The sequence below is a fragment of the Bos indicus genome, chromosome 1 (genome assembly GCF_029378745.1).
Source record: "Bos indicus isolate NIAB-ARS_2022 breed Sahiwal x Tharparkar chromosome 1, NIAB-ARS_B.indTharparkar_mat_pri_1.0, whole genome shotgun sequence".
NCBI classification, from domain to species: domain Eukaryota; kingdom Metazoa; phylum Chordata; class Mammalia; order Artiodactyla; family Bovidae; genus Bos; species Bos indicus.
Window position 1 is genome coordinate 60,190,258 of NC_091760.1, and position 24,271 is coordinate 60,214,528.

A 24,271-nucleotide genomic window follows, 5' to 3' on the forward strand; every position below is an offset into this window, starting at 1 on the left:
TTTTCTGTTCTTCAAATCAGGTAATTTCTACTGATCGGTTTCAAGCTCACTGATTTTTTTTTTTCCTTATGCAATCTCAAATCTGCTTTTGAGTCCCTCCAGGATATTTTTTTATTTTAATTAATGTTCTTTTTAACTTCAGATTTTTGTTTCTTTTAAAAATAATTTATACCCTTATATTAATACACTTCATATGACTAGCAATTGTAGTAATACTGTATTTAATTGTTTAACATGATTTCCTCACTTATTTAAGCATATTTGTATTAGCTACTTTCAAGTCTTTTTTGCTGAATTCAACATCTGCTCTTTCCCTAACCTAGAGATAGTTTCTATTGACTGCTTTTTAAACTGAGTGTGGGTTAAAATCCTGTTTTCTTACATGTCTCACTTTTTTTTTTCTTGCAAACTGACATTTTATATAATATGCTGTAGTAACTATGACTTCTAATTTTTCCCCCAGGGTGTTGTTGCTGCTATTGCTATTTATTTGCTTTTTAGTGACTTACCTTTCTAGTTCTGTGGCATCTGTCTCCCTCAAACTATGTAGCTACTGAAGTCTCTGGTCAGTTTTTATAATTTCCATTTTCGTTTCTTAACTAAGACTTGCCCCAGTATCAGCATCATTTGCAGTTTATATCCAATGGCTGGTCAGAGTTGTACTCAACTTAGGCCAATGAACTAACACACTTTGCTGATAAATATGTATATGGGTTGGAGAATTCATTCGAAGTTCAGTCAGTATACAAGTCTTCCTTGGTTCTTACATTCCACTAGGCTCTTTCTTATCTCTTCTACAGTCTAGGATATGTGAACATCTTGGACCTTCTCTGATCTTTCCTGAAATATGCATGAAGACTTTCAAACCACCAGAAACATGTTAGTTTTATCAAGGAGCCATATGGTAGTCTTCTCATCCAATCCTTCATATTAAATTTCTGGTTAATATGCCAGGCTATTGCCTACCCCAACCTGAATTGCAATCTCAGTCTAGCTATTAGGTTTACACTTCCTTTTGGTTTGCCACTGAGATTGCTACTATTTTGACATTACTCAGGGACATGTGGTTTTTCACGTTCTATTCCACCAAGCCAGCAGTGTAGCTGTGGTTTTCATGGCTTGCCCTGCCCTGGCTGAACTATTCTGCTATTCAAGTTTGGGTAGGGGTGAGGAGTGGAAGTAGGCCCGACTGAAACACCAGACCCCACTTACACCAGTTGTATCACAATAATCTTTAATGTAGCTCCTTTTGCTCTCAAAAACATCCAGTTTAGGTAATAAAATTTATAGTCTCCTTCTACATAATGATCCTAAACAATTTACAATATTTCTTTAGCAAAATTATTCTTTTAATGCAAGAATCAGAGACCCAACTGCAGGGATGTGTGTATGGGTGGTTGAGGAAGTCCAACTGCTATTGAATGAAAGTTTCCATGATGGTTAGATGTGTACAGAATATCCTCAACTGCCTGTCTGCCTACAGCGTTAGAAAGTACAAATATTATGGGAGACAAGAATGTCTGTCAATTCTGAAAATCCTTAATTGGGATTAAGCCCATGGGGTTGGGCCATGGGCTTCCCTTGTGGCTCAACTGGTAAAGAATCCACCTGCAATGTGGGAGACCTGGGTTCGATTCCTGGGTTGGGAAAATCCCCTGGAGAAGGGAAAGGCTACCCACTTCAGTATTCTGGCCTGGAGAATTCCATGGACTGTACAGTCTATGGAGTCACAAAGAGTTGGTCACGACCGAGCAACTTTCACTTCACTTCACTTCACTTTATGAGAATTGGGAGGTTGATGGAGGATCAGGATTAGGGTGTTAAACTTCACCCATCAGAGAGAAATAATTTTGCCTTGCTTTACAGAGCTAAGAGGAGTCACTCAATGAGAATAGGTAGAATTATATGGTTTATAGAGGACTGCTAGGAAATTTAGAGCTTGAATGAGCTGAAATAAATCCATTCCAAGTGATTGTGGAGAACATGTTATCTAGACTTAATCTTTTATAAAATAGTAGCTCAGAGATCTCACTAAAGAGGTTCAAATACTTACTTGGATCAGGTTAGTATTCACCAAATTATTCTTTCATGGTTTTCTGTCTAACTTAGTTTATATCCACCCAGGAACATACTAAGGTGATGTATTCCTCTGGGAGCTTAAATAACTCTTATAAAACAGAAAATTCCAATATAGAAATGGGAATAATATGCACTTTAAAAGTGATTTTTGCTTTACATGATGATCCACGAAAAATTCCCTTGAGAGAGTCTCCGAGAGCATTTAAATTATGAATAGATTTACAAAATCACTCTTATCACATAAAATGAGATAAACATGTAGTATCTGCTTCTAGGATTTTCAAAACTGTTTTTTTTCCCTCAAAAAGACTGCAAGGAATGGGAAAATCAGCAAAAATTTGTGCAGTAGAAATTCAGAATATACGATGCATTAACTTCAGATATCTTACTGATTTTTTTTGAATCAACATTACGCTTCACAATTTACAAAGTGTTGAAGAAATCAAAGTGTTCACCAAACTTCATCTAATTAAAATGTCATGATAATTCATTTTTGACCCAGGAATGTGTAATAGTAAATGTTACTATTTCTATTTGGAAAACAAAGAATCCAATCCATGAAACAAAACATGCAAACATTATATAAATTGCTTAAGGATGTGAATAAGTCTGATGATGGAGTATTTGATGAAATTCCATCAACTTGTAGCATGTATCAGTTAGGCAATACACAGGGTACAACAAAGAAGAAACTAGGAACCTCCATCTTTCTATTATGTAGATTAGAGCAAAATCAAAATAAATGTTTAGAGAGATTTTTTTGGACCTAATAATACTTCTCCAGCTAATCTCTCAGGTAAAGAAGGTAGATACTTTCTAGATGTGAGTTTTTATTACGCTTTTCAATTTCTATAGAAGAATTTTAATACATCTCCTAAACTGATTACTATTTCTGCCTTTAATTAACAAAGAATAGCTGGATTCTAAGTGTTTCCTCGTAATACCATCTAGAATTCACAGTCATCCAATACCAATCGAAGGCCTAACTTAGAGAAATAGTATATATAGGAAATTAAAAGTTATACAGTCCTTTCACTGGAGTTCAGTATCTAGATAAATTCTAAAATCCTAATTTGAGTTATACCAGAATGAAGTGTATTCTACCTGGCCTGTATTTTATGGGGTTGAAAAACCAAATTGCACGTTACTGAAATGTTATCAATCTATATGGAGGGCCACAACTGAAATGCACCTATAAAATATTATTTGTTTCTCATAAAAATGAATATTGGTCATGCTATTCATGATAAAACACTGTGATCTCTTTATACACTGATGGGTATCATAGGAAGATATTTATTTTTAGTCTTAATATCAGCAATATAGTTTTTCAAAACATACAAGAATCAACCTAGTTCTTCTAGGCACTGGACTTGATAGACTTATTTATACCTTTATGGTTACTTTATTTCATTTTCTTCTACCCTCAATGCTATTCAAATTAGATGTCTGAAGAAAAGTTATATATTTGTATCATGAGGGTTCAAGACTAAATTAAAACTTAGATAAGCATCTTTTACAAATTCATCTGAAGGTTGATTCTTGGCTTTCTATGCAAGAATAGAATAATTTGGAACCTACAGAGCAATAGTAGCTATTTTCAACTCACTAATAAAGCATACAAAATAGGGCAGCTATGACTGTGCAGGTTGCGCCCTGTACAAGGGCACCTAGTCCAGCAGTGTGTTCTGTTTTATAAGCCATACTCCCTGGCCAAGCTACATCATCTGGAAGAGGGTTTCCTTTAATAATTATGCAAAGGCGGAACCTTTTCCTAAGTTGTTCTTAACCTCCGCACAAGTAACAGAAGCCCTCTATAACATGTTTTTAGCATGTAACAGAAGCCCTCTATAGTATTTCTAACAAAATATAATTGATTGCATTGATACTTAGTCAGTTTCCTAGCTGTTACATGTTACATGAATGCTCGGGTAAGTTTGCTTACCACTTGAGTTTGAGTCTTCATGACTTGGACTAAGCAGTTTTTTAAAAATAGAATGGTAGTTATAAGTACAGCTTTCCTCAAGGAGACTAACTTTGAAATAGAATGGGAGAAAAGGATGCTGCTGCTGTCTTTCTTTGTAGGAAAACATACTTTATATCAGATCATATTCTCAACATACTAAAGGCTTTTCTTCCAGAATAGAGTTGAGAAGTGAGTATAGAGCATAGTATTATTCATATTAAGATCTCATTGATTAAATTGTCTCCATTGTGGAATTTGAAGCAATGAGAAAAGAAATTTTTAGAAAATCTTAAATAAGTTTGGAGACAATGGGTTATTTGTATAATGGACTGCTAAGTCACTTCAGTCATATACGACCCTGTGCGACCCCATAGACGGCAGCCCACCAGGCTCCTCTGTCCCTGGGATTCTCCAGGCAAGAATACTGGTGTGGGTTGCCATTTCCTTCTTCAGTATAATGGAATACTTTGCCCTAAATTTAGCTGGTGGTGTCTACTCTCCCTGAGAAATTTTATACAGTTAATTCTCAATAAATGATTTGCAAGTGAGTGAAGCATGAAACATTTTATATTAATCCTTTTTTGACTACAAAATTAACACATATTCATTGCAAAAGAACTGTAAAATACAGAAAAGTATAAGAAAAAAACTACAAACACCGGAAGTCTCATCACAGGGTCAGTCAACCACTACTGACACTTCAGCATTTAATTCAGACATGACAATTTTAATCCCAGTTTGGCTTTCTTTTTCTCCTCTGCACATCATTGCCTCTTATTTTCACTATTTGGTACTTACTCAAACAATAGTAATTATTTTTTGCAAATTAATTTAATAATTAACCAAGTATGATTTTATTTCATAGATCTGATATACATTATTATTCATTCTTATTGTTCATTGTTGTTGTTGAGCTATTCATTAGAATATAAGCTAAATTTTATATGATCATGCCCTATGAAGATTATCTATTATACACAACAAAGTATGACATTACATACTTTGTATCAGATCATTTCTGTTTCATAATATGGATGCTAGGAATAGCTTCCTTAACCTATGAAAAACAAGAAGTAAAATGGTGAATTTATGCCAAAGTTAAATATTGTATACAACACCAAAGACAAATCATTTTCGATAACACACTTGTTACTTTATTTTGGTTTTTACTGTATTATTTCAAACTACATTATTAGTATGGAAAAAACTGAGAGTTAACTATGCTTATAAAGGTAAGGCACCATAAAAGCCCCAATGCATCTCTTTCAAGAGGAGTTATCTGAGGAGCTATCCTCTTTCTGTGAACTCTGTCATGTAGAATTACATCATCTCCCATGGCTCAGATTATCTCCAATTCATAAAATGCTTTAACAAAAACTGTTATTAAGTGGGTTCTGTTATGTATTCATATAACTTCCTCCTCACTTTGGTTTAGCACAGAAATACACAATACATCAATATGTGTTTCATTAAGACAGTTGTTTCGATATAGTAACAAGCTGGGCAAATAGAGGAAGTGTGCTGGATGTAATTTATTTACATTTTAGTAAGACCTCAGATGAATGATACCACACAGGAAGCTCATAGTGAGGTTATGAAGAAATAGTGGCTGAAAAATGCCTTGAAGTTTGGAAGCCATTAAGTATTACTTAATCAATAGCATTGCTTCTGAATTAAGATAGTATAACAGTCCCACAGGGATAGGTACTGTGGTCTATGACAAATATTATTCAATGCAGGCATTAAAAATTAAAGGGGGATATAAATTTTCCAAAATATGATAAATTTTTGAGGTTGTAACTTAGAACATACATCAAATGCTAAAGTTTTAAATGGATGGCCTACGATATAAAAATTCCATCAAAGTCCAAAGGATAGGACTATGCTTCCCTAATATACAAAAGCTTACTGCTAAAATTTTCTTTTAGTAGAGATGCTAACTTACTTAGCATTTGGATGTCTCCTACTTGGCATGTTAATTCTTTTGTGAATGATTATAAATATCAAAGCAAGTTCTTTAATGAAATAAGAAATTCAGAAAACAACGATTTTCAGTCTACAATTATAGTAGCCTGTACTATTTCTGTCTCCAAATTCTGAGCAGGTCACCTTTGCTTTGTAAGACAAATTATTACTGGTAATATTTCAAAGATTAATGTGCATGGCATTTAGCTGTCCAACATTGCTCCAAAGAGAATTTTTAAGAATCTTGAAAAAGTAAATAAAATTTTCAAGTAGAAACTGAGAAAATAATGATAAAAGTATGATAAAGATAGGAAAAGCAAAAAGAGGCCAAAGTGAGGACAAAATACAAAAGGTATGCTGTGAATTTCAATATATTTGCTTAAATGTAGAATAAGACTATATTTGTATTAGCCATTATAAAAAGTAAATATTTCATTAGCATTTGTTGTTTTTGCACTTTCCCTTTATATCTTCATCTGCCAACTAGAAAGTAAGCTCATTGCAAGTAAGAAATTTTTATTTTCCTATACTATAATTCATAATAATTAGCATGATGCTGAGTAGAAAATTGATTTGCAGTATTTCTTTATTTGTTTGGTGTGAAATATAAAGTACCTGGCCAAGAGGGTATAGTTTAAAAATAATGACTCATGCATACTGTATAAAAGAACAAAATAAATGTTTCTAAAAATTAAAATAAATTATAACACTAAATGGGAAAAATGAGATAAACCATGCTAAACTGCCCTAAAGCACTAAAATTAATACAAAAAACTATCTTCAACTGAAAATAAATCAATGTCAATGCACACTTAAAACTTACAGACAATTAAGACTTCCAGAGAAATGAAAACATGAAGATGGCATCATGAAAATGATTTGACTCAGTATCACGTACCATTTCTGCCATACTCTATAAGAGGTAATAAATTATGATAAGAATTCTAATTTCCTGATTGTATAGCATATGAACTATCTATATTACAATAATTTATAAAATTTTGTTTTATAGATTTTTTTGATGAGAATTTGAGCACTATGACTTCAGATGTTAAAAACTCATAATTTCAATTGTAAATCAAAATTTTAGTTTTAACAATTCTTAAAAATCACATTTTGAAATGGTAAACAATTAGGTAGCCTTCAAAGTATTGTTAATAAACTCTTAAATGTAAAGTTTTTCTAGCAATTCAGGGGAAATTTAATAATGGGAAATCATTCATTATAAATCTCTTAATGAATTATCATGGTCTGAATAATCCTTATGTTTTTAAGGGTAGAGGTCATGAATCTGAATTCCAAAGCTTAGTGAACCATTTCTGGCACATGGTAAGTGCTGAATAAATGTGTGTTGGAATTGATTTTAATTGAAAAAGATATCACAAGAAAATTCTATGTCCATCAACCAGTTAGAGTTTGACAACAGTGACGCCAAAATGCATGTGATATACTTTAATACATTCTTAATAAACAAAGAAAGGGTTAGAGAATAGTATTCTAAGTCACCTTACCAGTATAATAAAGAATATCTGTCTTAAATCAATAATTAATATCCATATTAACAATGGAATAAACTAGCATTATTATCACATAATCAAGAACAAGAATGTTTCCTATCACGATGATTATTATTATTCTAGTCAATGAAACAGAACATAAAACAGAAATAAGAGGGAAAAAGAAGATAGAGTCATTATTGTTTGCAGACAATTTCATGATCTTGAAAACTCAAGAGAATTTATAAGAAGCCCTTAAAATTGTTAAGAAAGTTGAATAAAACAGTTAGGTTATAAATATCATAAGAAGATATGGCTTTTCTCCTGAACAATTAAAAAATGAAATGTAAGCAATTAAGGACAATAACAAGAACACAGCATGCTTATACTTGAATTCAACAAGGAATCTGGGGACCTAAATGAATATAGGCAGCTTAGTTACATCAGAAGCATTACATAAATAGATACATGCAATGCTTCTAAAGGTGATGGCTAAATATTGCAAATATATGAATACTACTTTACAGGTTTAATAAAATTCCAATGAATCATTTTTATAAAATCAATGAAGTAAATTAATCTTGAATAATAAGTAGGTGATAATAGTCAAAGTATTCTTGAAAAAAGAAAAAAAAAGGAAGGATTTGACTTAGATCTGTAAACATACTGTGGACTTCTAATGGAAACAGTATGGAACCAGTGAGAGAAATGAAAAAACAGTTAGTCCAAAAATAGATCCTAATGCTGATTAAAAAATTAGTAAGCAAGAAAGATGATACCCAAATTAGTGAGAAAATGGTGCTGGGACAGTTGATTAACTATTGGGAACAAAATTAAGACACTTATACTTTAGGCTAAACTAATTTCTGGAAAGGATAGAGAATTAAAAATACAAAATAAAACCGTGATGATATTATAAAATTGATGAATACTTATTGGACTTCAAGTTGTTTGAAAAGAAGATAAAAGCAAAGGCCACAGTCGGAAAGAAAAAATACAGCAGAATTGACAAAAAATACAGCAGAATTGACCATATAAATATTTAAAATTTTCTCACACCAACAACAGCAAAATGGCATATGAAAACTGGGAGAAATCCTTTTGCAACAAGTTTGACAAAATCAATAACTAAGTATTTAAAAAAATCTTATAAATCTTCAAGACATATATGAGTAAAGGATATGAGCAAACAATATTTAAAATGAAAACAATGGCAAATAAGCATATGTAAAACATTCTAGCTCTGCATTAATCAATCCAATGTGAATTAAAAAAAAAGAATCCACTTTTTGTTTGCCAAATTGGCGAATATTTATAAAGGATACTATTTAAAGCAGGTAAGAATATAGTTAGAAAAGTACTCTCACATATATTTAGGGAGGAGTTATCAAAAGGACTTTGAAAAGTTTATGTACTCTAACCCCAAAATCAATCCTCTAATTAACGTTGAAAATATAATCCAAATTGCAGATAAAAATCTAAATATAAGACTAGTCCTTACAGCAGTGGGAACAATGGCGAAAAATAGCCAAAATGTCAAATATGGAGGATTTAAAAATTTTTGTTACATAAATATGTTTCAGTATTAAGTAGCCACTAAAAATGAGTACTTTATGACTATGAGAACTAATAATGCAATAAATGCTAATTTAAGAAGTACAGTCCAATTTTTATTTAAAAATACACATACAAACATATATATGAAAATAAATACTTAGACATATACCTATAATTAGAAAGAAGCAGACCAAAATCTTAGAATTATTCATTCCTATTTAAATTTTATTTGATATATATTTCTATTTTCAGTTATTCTATTCTATGAGCATACTTTACTTTTAATATAAAAAAATATTTTAAACCTAAAAAGAATTTATATGTATTCAGAATCTACTCAAGAGAAAAAAATTCAAGCATCAATAAAAATCAATTTTCTTATACATATGGAATTACTATGCCCATTCATCTGTGACTCGCCATGATTTTTTTATAAAAAAAATCAACTGAGATACCTGACTTTTTTATTTTTATATCTGAAGAACTTGATACTTTCTCTAAATTAAGAGCTAAAAATGTAAAGTCATTTTTAAGTTCCATATTTGACCACAGTGTTCTTCAAGTGCTCTAATGGCCCTTCCTCTAACAACTTCTAAAGTTCACCTGTTCATCAATACTCAGTCTCAGAATGTTTATTTGGCCCATTTAGCCAACACCAAGTAAGTCACCTTCAACCAACTGTGACAGACAATAGTGAACTGTGCATTTGATTTTCTCATTTCTTTTGCCTGGAACACCAACCATGCTGAGTATTCTGAAAGCAACAATGGATGGAAGTAGAATTTTTCATCAGTGCTTAAAAAATAGCTGCCAAAGTCAAGACATGCAGTAACCTTCTAAGTAAGTTTGCTGGCTCCATATTGTGCTTGAAGGCACACCCCCTCCAAACGTCTGCACTCACCATCTGCTACTCAACTGCAGAATAATGCACTCAAGTCTGGTGTTGCTTGGCATAGGCAAGGATAGTCAATGTCCAACTCCATTCTGACATGTGCACCATATCAGGAACCTTATGACACAGTCCTCAACATCAATGCAGCACTTTCAAGCCCCACTGAACATCAATCAAATACAAATGACAGTCAAGCTGATAGACAAAATCAAAGCCAACCCTAAACACCTACTGAGCATAGAGCTCTCCAGTTTGCCTGCAGCTCACCTTCTATTAAGATGATAGCTTTGGCCTAGTCTTCCATGCCAAAACAAGTCCATGGAGTCACTCTGGCAAGAAGAAGGGTCTATATCAATGTCAACAAACAAGTTCCTTGCTGCCGACCCTACCATCTGTCCTCCTGCTTCCCACCTACCTTACTTTATGTGGACCTTGATGAATGGGATTCTAATGGTCCAAGATTCTAGTTCAGCCAGCCTTTGCAGATGGGGTCAACATGACTGCCCTCTGGCCAAACACCCAGGGTAACATAGCTGAAGGGTTACCAGGATAGTGCTTTTTTGCAAATTCGATGTTAGAAACAAAGCAAATGACAAAGTTTCTATCAGTTCTTTAGCTTCAGGTTTGTGAATAAAATGTTTTGTTTGGTGGTTAAAGTGAATATGATTTCCCTTTAAATTCTTTGAAAATGTTAAACATACTAAAGAATAAATTTCATTTCAAAACTAAGGATAAGGGAAATAAATACATAAAGATAAAACTGAGATTGTTTTAAAATATCCACGATGAAGTTTTAAGAGAAAAACTTGAAGAAAATTTCAGAAATATATAGAAATAAGACTTCATAATGTAATATTAATATAGAAGTATAACATTTCATTCTGCATTAGATGAAACAATATTAGAGAATATTGCACATGCTAAGTGGAGAATAATAGCTTTCAGACTTATTCTCCAGAAGTTGTATAGCACTTACAGAGACTTTATGGTAGAGCAGTAGAATTTGATGCAATCTTAAATATAAATAGTTTCTGGGGAAATCAAATTTTCTGATCATAAAAAAGACATATGAAATATAATGCATCAACACTGCCTTAAAAAGTAGTAAATAAAATTAGTTTTCTGAACATTTTGACAAATCTTTTCAATTAGGTCATTAAAAATACACTTCAGACTGAAACTAACATTATATAAAACAAACAGAAAATTTCAGGAAATGCCACTGGTTCTAACCAAAATCAATTTAATATGCGGATACAATTATGTGCCTTTATTTTTTGTTCAAGGTATACTAAATGTATTTCTAGAATGGTCTATGAATTTACCAAAAACAAACAAGCAAAACTCTGCCCAAATTCAACATATCACTGATATGAAACTGTAGGCTCTTTAAATAACTAATAATTGTAAAGAGAATCTTTACCACATAAATCAGATAATGAATGTGAAAATGTTATATACCATAAGGCACCATACACAGAATTATTCACAGCATCTATTACAGTGCTTTGCATATAGTAAGTACTTACTAAATGTTTATAGAATTGATTAGAATTTAATTAAAAGGAGAGGTATAATGAGACTTCTATAAGTAGAATTCAGATCCTTTCAAGATCATGGGAAAAAGTTCAATCAGATTATATTACTGGGTACCATCAGTTGTCTTTGATGTTATGAATCAAGAAGAGCTCCTATTGTATCTAAAGAAAATTTTGTAGAATTCTCTTTGGAGAAATTGCAGAGGAATAAAAAGCAGAATTATTTTTAATTTCTAAATATCTCCAAATTTTCTAGCATTCTTTGGTCAAGTAAGATAATGCTAAAGAAATTCCACATAAAACCTGAACTTACAATGTACCAGCCTAATCATCTGGATAATCTCTTTGAGTTTTCCTAAAATATGCTCCCATCCCATTTTCTATGGGAATTCTCCCACTGATTAACACAGAGAATGAGAATTTGGCCTGTGCTCTATAGACACCATTGAAATGTGGCCACCTGAGGCATGTAGGGAGGACATCCAGCTGGCACGCCACATGTTGCCCTGGAGTGGTGTACAATGAGACGGATATTTTGGCTAAGAATACCTGGACAGTCTCTACAAAGGCCTTGATTATGAAAAGGACTTCAGTATCATCATTGTCTCTTGAGTGTAATATGAGCCAGGGAAACTTCTGTTTCTAAGTTTATATCTTTTACCCCCAAAAAGCACTTATAATAAAAATCAAAGAAAGCTGGGTCATTTAGAATAGAATTTGAGCACTATTCACATCACTGGTAGAAACTTTTCTGAGAACCTCAGAGACTTTAAAATTGATGCTGGGGCACATTACAGACTTGACCATAAACTAAAACATAGCAAACTCTGTAAAACAAAGGATGTGGAAACATAGAATGAAAATTTATGTCTGTAGTGCAGTTGATGGGCTGTATATTATGAAAATCAATTAAGTTCATACTTATTTAAGAAATACCTGTTGGTATTATTTTTATTTTAAGCAACTTGTGGGAAAGAAAAGTCAGACATTTGAACTGCAATGCCAATGAAACAATTTTGTCAATTTTGAATCTATTTTTTTCAAAACACCATACGTGATTAGAACACATAATGCACTAGTATTTTTGCCAATTTTTGTTTTAAAACCAAAGCTGTTTTTGTGTTACATAAGCACAAAATCAGAAATTCAAAACCAGCAAACATATTTAGGGGTGAATTTTAAAATAAGCCCACTTGATGCTTTGTTAGATCAACTTTGAGCGCCAGGAACATTTTTGTAAAATTCCACTGGGGTAAATAGGGTAGCTAGGAAACGCTCCTCATAGTGAGAAAGAAGCATATGCATTATTTTCAAGTTTTGTTTAGCGGCTTTTCATCCTCCTACTGAATATTTCTGGTGATATTTACAATACGATACAATAAATCTTAAGAGATTTATGATGCTGAGAAACAATTACAGCTGGGATTTACATTTGTGTTTATGTGTTATTTTGCCTATAGATTCCAAAAACCAATGAAGAAAAATTTTGATACAAAACACATCTTGGAATTGAAAGACAGATTCCATTTATCAATACACCAGTTGATAGTAGTTCTAAGACAGAGTTTGACAGTAAGTGAAACAAACAAACATAATGGCTTAAATATGCCACTGCAGCCACTAGAGCTGTCATTTAAGAGGCGTTTTTTTGAATCATTAATTCAATGCCACACAAATAGGAATTCTTACTTTTCAACAAATTTTGGTGACAACTTGTCTACACAAAGGAAAGCAACACCTACAGGGTAACTTTTGTCATCATGTAGGTTCATTTTAACTTAAAATATTATAATTTATTTAATTTACACTTTTGTTCCCTAAAAGCTCAATAAAGATCTCAATGATCTTAGTGTTCCTAAGACCAATGAGTCTTAATTTATGTCAGAGAAAATAGAAGCTCAGCGAGATAAAGAGTATTGGCAGGGATCATACAGCAAGTCCTGGAATATACTTACTACAGTCACTTGGAATCCTAATAAAACCATAGAAATTACCATCTTACATTTTTATTAACCTATCATTTTACTTAATTCAAAACATTGTGCAGGACAGTTACTGCTGGCTTAAGCAACTGAAAAAATTTATTAATTGAATTATTTTTGTAATTCATAAACAATAAGGTTTGGCTTACATTTTGTCTTTTTCTTCAGGAATTTAGAGACTTCACAAATCTTAATATCCTTATGGATGTTTAAGTCCTAAGAGGACAGAAAACACTGAGATAGAAATTGGCCCCTCTTCTATCTTTATTGACAGAAATTCTGACTGTCAATAGCCTGCACTGCTGGCTGCTGATCATCATATCTAAATATTGATTCTTCTAAAACTTGTATTTTGAGGCTTTCCTCATTTTAGAATTACAGGTGGAAAGTTACTTCTCTTTGATGCAAACTGCATGCAACAAAGAAGGAGGCAGTCCCACACAATAAATATGTAAGGAATGGTTTTCCACCTCTGTGTGCTGCAGAAAATCCCACTGAGTTAAGTAGGGTTCTACCAAGACCACTTAAACATATTAGCCTATTATGCTCCACATTTCTTTATTGTTCTCAAAAAGCTAATGAAATGTTCCAGTGTAATGTTTATGCTGGAGTACTTTTAAAGGCCTTTTAGAAGTGATGTTTCTCTCATAACTCCAGAAGGGGGTTCTACTTCCTAGAAGTGTTTAGTAGACCATGCAGAGGCCATGCCATCTTATTACTCAAACTGTTTAGTTGCATAGCTGGAGAAGAAAATCCTTAAAGATACTCACTGAAGAGTTTCAGTAAGGGTTTTAACATTGCAAAATGACAGGAATTAAAAAAAAAAAAACTGGCAGGCATCGATGGTATACTGTACTACTGAGTGAATAGATATTTTTAAAAATACTATGTATTTTCTCTCTGTAGATAATGTTGAGATATATTGTCAATCTATTGGTTCAGAATATTAGTGAAAAACCAAAGAATCACATGTTTCTCCAGATTCAACTATTTTATAAATATAAGGAAATACAATCTTCTTTCACTGAAATTCAACCTGCTATCTTCCCTGTTGCAATGTCAGTTTCTTCATTTGTAAGATGAAGGACTCAGACCTATTTATATCTATGATCACTTCTAGTTCTATATTTGCTGGTTTTATGATTCTAAATATCAACACTGTATGTTGAGGGATAGCAAAGTAGGCAAAGAACAAGGAACAAAACTTCATTAAGGTACTAACTATACAGTAAAATTGAAGGTGAATAATTCTGCCTTGAGTTGCCATACACAAACACCTCACCTACTAAATATCATTAATAATATGAATGAAAGGTTGAATATTAATGCCACATGTGATAAGAGGAAGGCTAAAGTCAAGACTAAGAATATAATAATGAATAGAGAAATGAAAGAATTATAAACTTCTATTGAACTAATATGCAATATGCTTTGACAAATGGAAATTTCTTATACAATTTTACTCAAAAACAACAACTTGGAGAGATCTTGGCGTTTTTACTTTTATTTTCAAGAAGTCAAATCATAATACTAAAAAAGTGTTTAACATAGTTCATAGCGCTGACCTCTACTGGATAATCCTAAGAATATCTTATTCGTTTTTTTTTAAATGAGACATTAACATTTAATATAGATACTACAATTAATTAATGCTATGTTTCCCATCCTTTATTTGCATTAACTCATGTAATCCTTCCATCAACTATAAGGTAACTGCTATTAGAACACAGAACCATAGGGATAGCTATCAGTAATGCTAGACTATCAATGGGTATCCCCTTTTTTTCAATCTGCAAAGTTGACACAGTGCAGCACAGTGTTTGAATAAATAATATGACTCATATCAAATGAATACATTTTTGTATTCTTCTTAACAGTAACTACATGAGTAATTTATTCTTCTATACATGAAAGTAAAAACAGAAGAAATGAAATTGGAAGGTATATACTTTTTTTCTCACTATAAGCTTGAAGTGCTTAGTCGTTCATTCATGTAGGACTCTTTGCAACCCCATGGACTGTAGCCAGCCAGGCTCCTCTGTCCATGGGGATTCTCCAGGCAAGAATATTGGAGTGGGTTGCCATGCATTCTTCCAGGGGATCTTCCCAACCCAGAGATCAAACCTAGGGGGTTGGATCGAACCTAGGTCTCCTGCATTCCAGGCGAATTCTTTACCATCTGAGCACCAGGGAAGCCCATAAGCTTGAGGATATACCCATAAATTATTAGACACATAAAATCCAAACAATGTGAATGAAATTGTTTGAAGTGACATAACAAGCTTTTTAACAAGCAAATTCTTCTAGAATAGTGAACACTAAAATGGGCAAAACAGATATGTATTATAGTCCTGAAGCTGCCACCATCAAATTGTATCATCTTGGACAAGTTACTTAACTAATAGTGCCACCAATTTTAATTTTTCCTAAAATGGGGGGATTTAGATCTCAAAGTTGCTTCCAATAACAGCATTCAGTAAGCTACCTATGAAGTCAAGCAATGATTTATTTTGTTTCATTTATTATGGAACAGTTACTAATCTAAGTGAGTGGTAGACTCACAACTAAACTATAGCAACTAACTGACCTGCTCTGTAGTTATCTAACTGCAGCTTCAACTTAATAAGGCACTATGCTGAACACTGAGGGATGTGCAATTTTCATTTCTGCTCAAGATTTAGATGAAAATATATCTTTACAGTAATCAGATAATATAAAAAATCAGAAGTGCATAAATACAAGGACTTAACCTTCTAGACCCTATCCTATAATTTTTGACCACCATTTAAAATCTCAACCTGCTGCCCTTGAATTCTAGTATTGCCAAGTACAAAAAAACTTCCTGGATATAGTACCTGAGCTGAGTAAGAGGCTTGAGAAAGGCAGAGGGAGGGGCAGAAGTAGTATTATTCAGTAAGACATTTCTCAGGCTTCTCACTATTTTTTTAGTTATGTTAGTTTCAGGAACTATTTTAACACAAGACTATGAATAGAAATCATGTGTGGCAGGCTGGTATTGTAAGCAAAAACAAAAAATCAGGGGAACAATGGAATATTAGGTCTTAGTGTTTAAGCATTTCTACCACTAGAAATACTTGACAAGAATACACTTTCTCTGTGTTTTGGAAATTATGTGAAGGTAAAACCAGATAGCTGAAACCCAGGTTCTATATTTTGGGCATTCAGAGGTCATTTGCAAAGGACAGCCCAGGTCAAGAGCAAGCCCCTTAGGCCTACTCCAGAAATTTCGCTAGAGGGTGCTCTTGGGCTTTTATGAGTTGTCAGTTCTCCAGTAAGAAAACCAAGAGTCACTTAGAAAACACATTCTGCCTTCGCATACTTGGGCTTCATCATGGAACCCATATCCAACACTTCCATATAGATGTAAGGATATCTCAAGTAGACTTGGGCCTTGGTCTTATTTTCCTTTGTAATTGCCTTGTTTCTACTGGTAGAACACTTGTAGGCTTCATAAATGTAGGGCCCACAAGAGGTCTCCAGAAGTCTACATTCTAGTTAGATAACTACAGAAACTTCCTGAGATGTCAGCAAAGTTAAATGGGGTTATTTTTGCAAATAGGTTTTAATCTTTGGTTAAAGGTTGGTAGGTTCATAATTTATATACCTACTGAAAGGATTTTAATTATTCTATAGGACCTATAGATATAATTTTACTGTCAAATAGAACAATATGAAGCAGTTATTTATATTTATTATTCATATTTGTAATGAAATCCAATATTGAGCCCTGAATAAGTACTCAATAAATATTCCTTGATCCCTTATTGCATATAGAAATTTCTGTACTATGTTCCTGATAGAATGACATGATTAAATCTTAATCTCTACTCCATATGTTAGAATTTTTTTCTATAACTCTGAATTTATACTAAATGACTTATTCTAGTTATTTCTAATCATAGCTGCTTTCTATATGTTTCCTGTTTTTGTTATGTACTCAAGAGAAAATGGAACAGGGAAATTGCTTTGTTATGTGGTTAACTATTAATTTTTTTTTTTACTAGAAAGATTGAGTAGGTTGCTTGCTTACACATTAAGAAATTGGCAATGATGTATAACCACACATAGTAATGTTCTTCTTCAGAATAAAAACAAAAGACTAAGTAAAGTTCTTCTTCACCTTAATAATATAAAATTTCTTCTGAACCCCTGATGGCCACCTGTCATTATGCCTGTTATCACGTTGACCTTCTCATCACATTTTGCAATCTTAATGACTTTAGCATCTTTAGGATTGATAGGATAATTATGAAGATTATTATGGGATACTAAGGCTTTGTCTGCATTTTCAGTTTGGTTAAATTGAAGTTTCATTATTACATGATTGAATTAAGCTTAGAAGTTTCTCTCAAAAATCACTCTGAAGTTTCTGACAAATAAGAAATTCAGGGCTAAATAGTAGTCCTTTATAGTGTATACATTTGTACAAAAATGTGTCTTAAAACTTTCATTTGGTAAAAGATAAGCCAGTTTCATTTGTGAATTCTGTCCTTTCGTCACCCTGCATAGAATGTAATAAGCATGCAAAGTTGAGAAATTTTGAAGTGGATTCAGAGCTCTTATGGTCACCTGAGCTCTTGAGGGGCTCTCTTTGAGAAGGACCAAAGAGTTTAAGCATACACTTCTGAGGCATGTTATCCCCCATTCAGCTTGCAGAGCAGAGTCACTAGCATATATTCAGAGTGTATTTTATCCAAGCTGGTTGTAAATAAGCTTAAAGCACTCTATAAAGAATTGGCAAAATTCCCATGGATAGTGTGAAAATAAAGAAAATCAATGAAAAGATATAATTATTTTAGCCCTATATGTAATTAATTGTGGGTAAGGTCATTTTCTCTCAAACACAGGTCAGTGTTTGCTGGCTCATGGGAGGAACAACCATTTGGTCTAAGTTTTCTCATGTTCATATTCATTTCTATGTCATAGCAAAATACAATGTCTTTTAAATCATCATATCAGCAAAAGAGAGTTCAAGCTGAGGCAGAGTGACAAGTATTGTTTATTGGGAATAAGAAAACTTCTTAACTATTAAGTGTTCCTTCTCTAATTTCCTGTTCTTTCTACTGGAAAGAAACAAAATACTTTTACCTCATTTATGAATCAGGTGCAATATGTTTTTTTTAATCTAGAAGATCTATAGGAGATCTAAGTCTGAAGTTATGTTCCAGTTAAGACACAGAAAAAAATAAGTAGCTTCCTATCCCCTGCCTTGCAGTTAGTACATGGCAGGTCTTATTCAGGGTTCCTACTTCAGTGTTCTTTCTATTTCACAACTTTCCATTGTTTGTTTGGTTTTTTGCTTTTTTTCTGAAAGATCTGTATTATGTCATAATTTCATGTTGATTTCCATTGAAATTTCAGAGAAAGAAAAAGAGATATAAAGAAAAATATGTCTTAAGTATCCAACTCTTTAATTCAGGAAAAATTCTTATGTGCAATGGTCTAATGGCCAACTGACCTATATGAGCTTGCATGCTCATTAGAAATGTATGTGTCACCAAGTACAATTAATGTTCTAACTAACTAGAGTGACCTTGTATGTTCCTGTGGTTACCCAGCCTATGTCATCCTGAATCTAAGAGGCACCCTGTATGTCTCTGAAAGTCAGCCCAGCATGAAAATACTGCCTACCTTGTAGGAATAAGAGTGCAGGTGTACTCTTTGCTTTAAGAAGACTCAATGCGCCAAACTCTAAACTTACCAAACAGATAAATTAGGGGGTGATTATTCACTATAAAAGGATTCACCACAGGATGCTTTTAAATCATAAGCTTCTCTACTGCATTTTAAATAAGTTGATTTACAAAGCTTCCTTTATAAGCACTTTTCACAATCCAGTCTGTGGTGACCTTATCCAAAGGCAGTGAGAGATTGGTAAGCATAAAGTCCTACCACTTATTACCTGCTAGGCCAAGATTCTTTTTCCATATGAAAGAGTATTTAGCACTGTAGTTCATTTTTAATTAATGAATACTTCACTCCTAAAAAATTAATATCTTCTGAGCACTTACTATGTGCCTGGCACAGTGCTAGGCGTTTTACATAATAGTCTCATTTATTCCTCTTCACGACAATTCTGGAAGTTTAATACAATTATCCCAATTATAGATAGGGAAATTGGGACTCAGAGAAGTTTTAGAGTTAAGTAACTTGACTAAGTTCATGCAGCTAACAAGTGATGGTGCCAGAATTCAAAGTTGGATCTGTCCAGAGCTCTTGCTCTTACTTGCCTTACAATACAGCTTCAGAAGAAATTAATGGTGTCCCTTTCCTGTCACCTAGCTGAGCATAGTTGTACTCCAACGTACTACGCCAGTGCAGCAATTCTGTCTACAGAAATAGAGACCTGCCACGTGGCCTCTATCCCCAGAGACGGAGGTGTCAGTAACAAGGCTGCCTATTCTGATGACTGCACTGCTATATTAAACCAGAACCTATCTTCTTATAACTCCCACCTATTGGTCCTAGTTTTGTACATGGTTGCTGAAAACAGTTATAGCCTGATTTCTGCATCACTGTCATATATTTCTCTCATGGTTGTTTTCTTTTCCAGGTGAAATTCTTCAGTTCGTCCAGCCTTATATTTTATTCAATGGGTATGTCTACTATTCACATATATGTTACTCTTTCTTGAAACTTGTTCTTCTGAAGCCCTTAGAAGTCATCGATGACATTTCTAAGCAAGTACATAACTAACAAACGTTTGAGAGAGGCTACACAGGAGATAAGGACACAAGCTCTGGAACTCAGACTGCCTGAGTTCATTCACAACTAAGCTTCATCACTTAGTACATCTGTTTCCTTGTGGATTTACTTAGTCTCCTGCCTATGTTTTAGTACCTCTACCATACTATGAAATGAACATAGCAATAGTACATTCTTTGTAAGGCATTTTATGAAGATTTAAAAGACAGACTGTAAGTTAAATAATTTGGGTCCTGCCTAGCAGGTTGTAAGTGCAATAAATGCTTTCCATTGTTATCGATGTTGTAAGAGTGGATGAACATTTATCTGCCCAGAAAAATGTATGACCTGTATCTTTCTATGAGATTGACTCTGTTGTGCAGATACAAAAGAATCAAGCTCTACAAGAAAAAAAGCACTTGACTGGAGACCAGACACCTGCTTCTAGACCCAGTTCTTCCACACACCCCAACTTAGGGATCTTAGACTAGTCACTTTACCTACATCATATATTACCCAGGAATAGGAACATTCTATTTCTTAAGTAGCTTTATTGAAGGATTCTAAGATTCTTAAGTCATATTCCCTTAGGTCCTGCTTAAATTTCATTACTGATTATGTTTGAAGGCTATCATTAAAATACTGACTTTTTACCTGAGCTTTTACAATGATCTGTTGAAATTTCAAGCCATTTAACTGCATTATTTCCATGACAGAGAATAAACTTTTTAGATTTTCCTGGAAAATGAAAGATGCTATAATTTCATAGAAAGGAATTTAATGTTGCTTTTGAGGTGATAACACAAAACCCTATTCTGCCATGTCAGCTGATCCCGCTCTCTATCTAGCCTACCTGGCCCAGATCATTTTCAATCATCTTGCTCAATCTCAGAGCGGTCCTTTGGGTAAACACAAATTCCAGGTTTGGATGAAATACTAAGTTGATACAATAATTACTAAGTGCTCTTTTTCACAAAAGTGAATCTAAGTTGGACTACTTCCCTACCCCAAATCACCATATTCTGTGATATGTGTAACACTCAGCTAATTTTTGTATGGCTGAATATGGCTGTGCTACTCATGTGCCTTATGATTCATTTCTAGATCTCATGAAGGCCTGCTGTCAATATCAAAGCAATTGTCTTCCAAGAGAGTGACAATCTATTTCAACAAAGTAAATTCCACAAGGGGGCAAAGGGACAAGCACCCCAAATTCACTAGTGACAGACTCTGACATTTTTAACTGAGTGCATTTTAAAAATGCACTTTTCTATGAATAAAAATGATGTCATTGGGTTCCTGAAAGCCATGAAACATTATCTTTTCTATTTCTAAAAATCTCTCTGCTCAAAGTCAACATGTAAGTTTAATTAAGTGGTCTTAATTGCATGGACAGTTCTGATGTTTCAAATCTTAGATACTAAATTTGTGCGTGGAATGAATCTCCCTCCCCCCACTTAGATGTGACCATTTCCGTTCTTACATAAAAACAAATATGAATATTTTTTAGGCCAGTGTTCTATTTTTGATAACTGATTTATATAGCATCTGTCTAAGTAAGTGGAAAGGTGACAGCTTATTTCAGGATATCTACAGCTTCATAACACTAATACGGCTTTTAAATAATTCTGCTTAAATAACATTTAACTCACATTCTATCTGTAGCCCTTGCATTGTGAAGAAAAGCTTGATGCTGAAGTAAAGATTTCAGTAAAAAGGATATGAGCTTTATATTATGAAAGGTTAGAAACATTAGAATGAAAAAGAAATGAAATTAGAAATTTGGAAACTGACATTTCTTTATATACATAAGAAAGTAGTCTGGCCCATATATACTGATTACTGAAAAATCATTACAATATCACTCAGATTGATGCTAACTCTGCTACACCAGCTTTGTTTTGGTTAATGTTTGCAAGATAATTCTGGTTGTTATAGCAGAATACTCAGCAGAAACAGTCATTTTTACATTTGTTACATTATATATGTACAAAATTTTCCCTTAAAATGCAACACTATTGCCTTTGAGAAACAGCCCTTATATAATATTCATTAAAAGGATTAAATCAACATTTCTTAGAACTTTAAGCTTCCTGGTAACTTAGACGGAAAAGAATCTGCCTGCAATGCTGGAGACCTGGGTTCAATCCCTGGGTTGGGAAGATCCCCTGGAGGAGGGCATGGCTACCCACTCCAGTATTCTTGCCTGGAGAATTCCACGGACAGAGGAGCCTGGCAGGCCGCAGTCCATAGGGTCACAAAGAGTCGAATATGACTGAGCAACTAAGCACAGCACAAGAATTTTCTGTTACTACCTGGTAAGAGAATCTTAGAGTAAGTTTTATTAACTCCATTTTATAGATTAATAACAATAGTAAGACACAGAAAGGTTAAAATGAGTAGCATAAGGTCAACAACTAGCAAGTGGAATTAAGCCAGGCTTTGAACTTTGACATTCTGTATTGTAATCTCAGTGCTCTTCGTTTTTCCCAAAGCACCTTGTTAATATCCATATCAGACTGCACTGATGTCCTGAGGATAAAGGAGACCCGTTATCTCTGTATAATCATACAGCTCCTAGAAAATACAGAAACCTGCTAAAAACACCACCCCATCAATGAGTTTGGTAAAAACAATTGAACATTTTAAATCTTAGCTGCATTGGAAAGTATTTAAAATCTTGAAAGTTAAAGAATAGCACCAAATTTCAGTCCCTCTAAATGTGTAACCCTATGAAATCTAAGGACTCTAAAATGAATTTCTAATTCCTGACTTATAAACCCCGAAGAAGGAAATTTATAACAAAACCAGATAAAGCTCTTCCAACTGTGCCTATGACACCATGGCTATACAAATCTGCCCCATTTTATAGTACACAAAGAAGACTGGAATTCAGCTGTTATCAGAGATAATAATAAACTTCTGGTGAGTCAGTCGCTCAGCCTCATATTTACATTCCCACTGTCAGCAACAGTTTTTAAGTTAAACATTTTTTAGAAGTAAAAATTCAATAAACAATATTTATATTACCAACAGAATGTGTTTTCCTTGCTTTGGTGATAAACTATCTGATTATTTTAGACGTTGCTCTCTTCTCTCTTTTGTCCATCTCTTAGCTACCTCACTAAAAGCCATGCCCCCTCTTCACACTTGTTCTCTCCCTGAAGCTTCAAGGAAGAGGACTGCAAACTGCCTGGATGCCTGGACCCTCACGATTCTGAGATTAAACCCAGATCCACCCATGGCATGGGTCCCATTCTTTGTCTGAAGACAGCATCTGATTGAGTCAGATATGAAGTCATTATCAAATTGAACAGCGAGCCTGTATTTTCTTGCAATTCATATAAAAATATATGATATTTGTATAAAAATGACTAATAAACTCTCCCAAAGAAAATAGTCTCATTATATTTTTACCTTACTTCCTCATTCCATTCTTAAAGCCACAGTGAAAGGAAAATTGTTGTGGTCACTCCAAATATTCTTTTCCACTGCCAGTTAAAGTCTGGTTTGGGCAAAACTAAGCAATCATTTATACTTTGCATTTAGGACACTAGTTACCACTTACCTATAGAGGTTATCTGGCCTAGTGAGGGGTCCGTGGTATGATACCTGAGTTTGCCACTTCCTTGGTATTATGTTGTAGCTGTTAGGAAGGATTTTCTAAAGCTAATTTTCTCTCTTAGTTCCATTTTATCCCCACAGGGAGTAAATAAGATAGAAGGGTATTTTCCCTCAAAATAAGGCTTATGGCATTGACCAAGGCATTTAAATGTATCTTTACAATCCTCAACTTGGTCTCCCAGGAACAGTTTTTATAGATTTAGATATTTTTTTGTCATAAAGTATTCTATTTATTTCTCAGCAGCTGGTGTCAAAAAAGTTGTTGTGTTTTTTTTTTAATATTCCTTTTAAATAAATAAAATCTGTTTTCATATTGTGTAAAATTAGTTTTGCCTGCTGTGAGTTTGTGGCATTATGAAGTGATCATTTCTTCCCATGAATTATTTAAAGTGAGGATATCAAAATCTGATGAAACAATACAATGCACTATACAATACAATTTAATTTTATACTATGCCACTTCATAC

General features: G+C 33.5%; 1 protein-coding gene across 31 annotated transcripts in view; it reads right to left on the bottom strand.

Moving 5' to 3' along the window:
- The window catches only part of ZBTB20 (zinc finger and BTB domain containing 20), an 863,676-nt gene that overhangs the window by 537,218 nt on the left and 302,187 nt on the right, over positions 1 to 24,271 (bottom strand). The window lies entirely within an intron of this gene.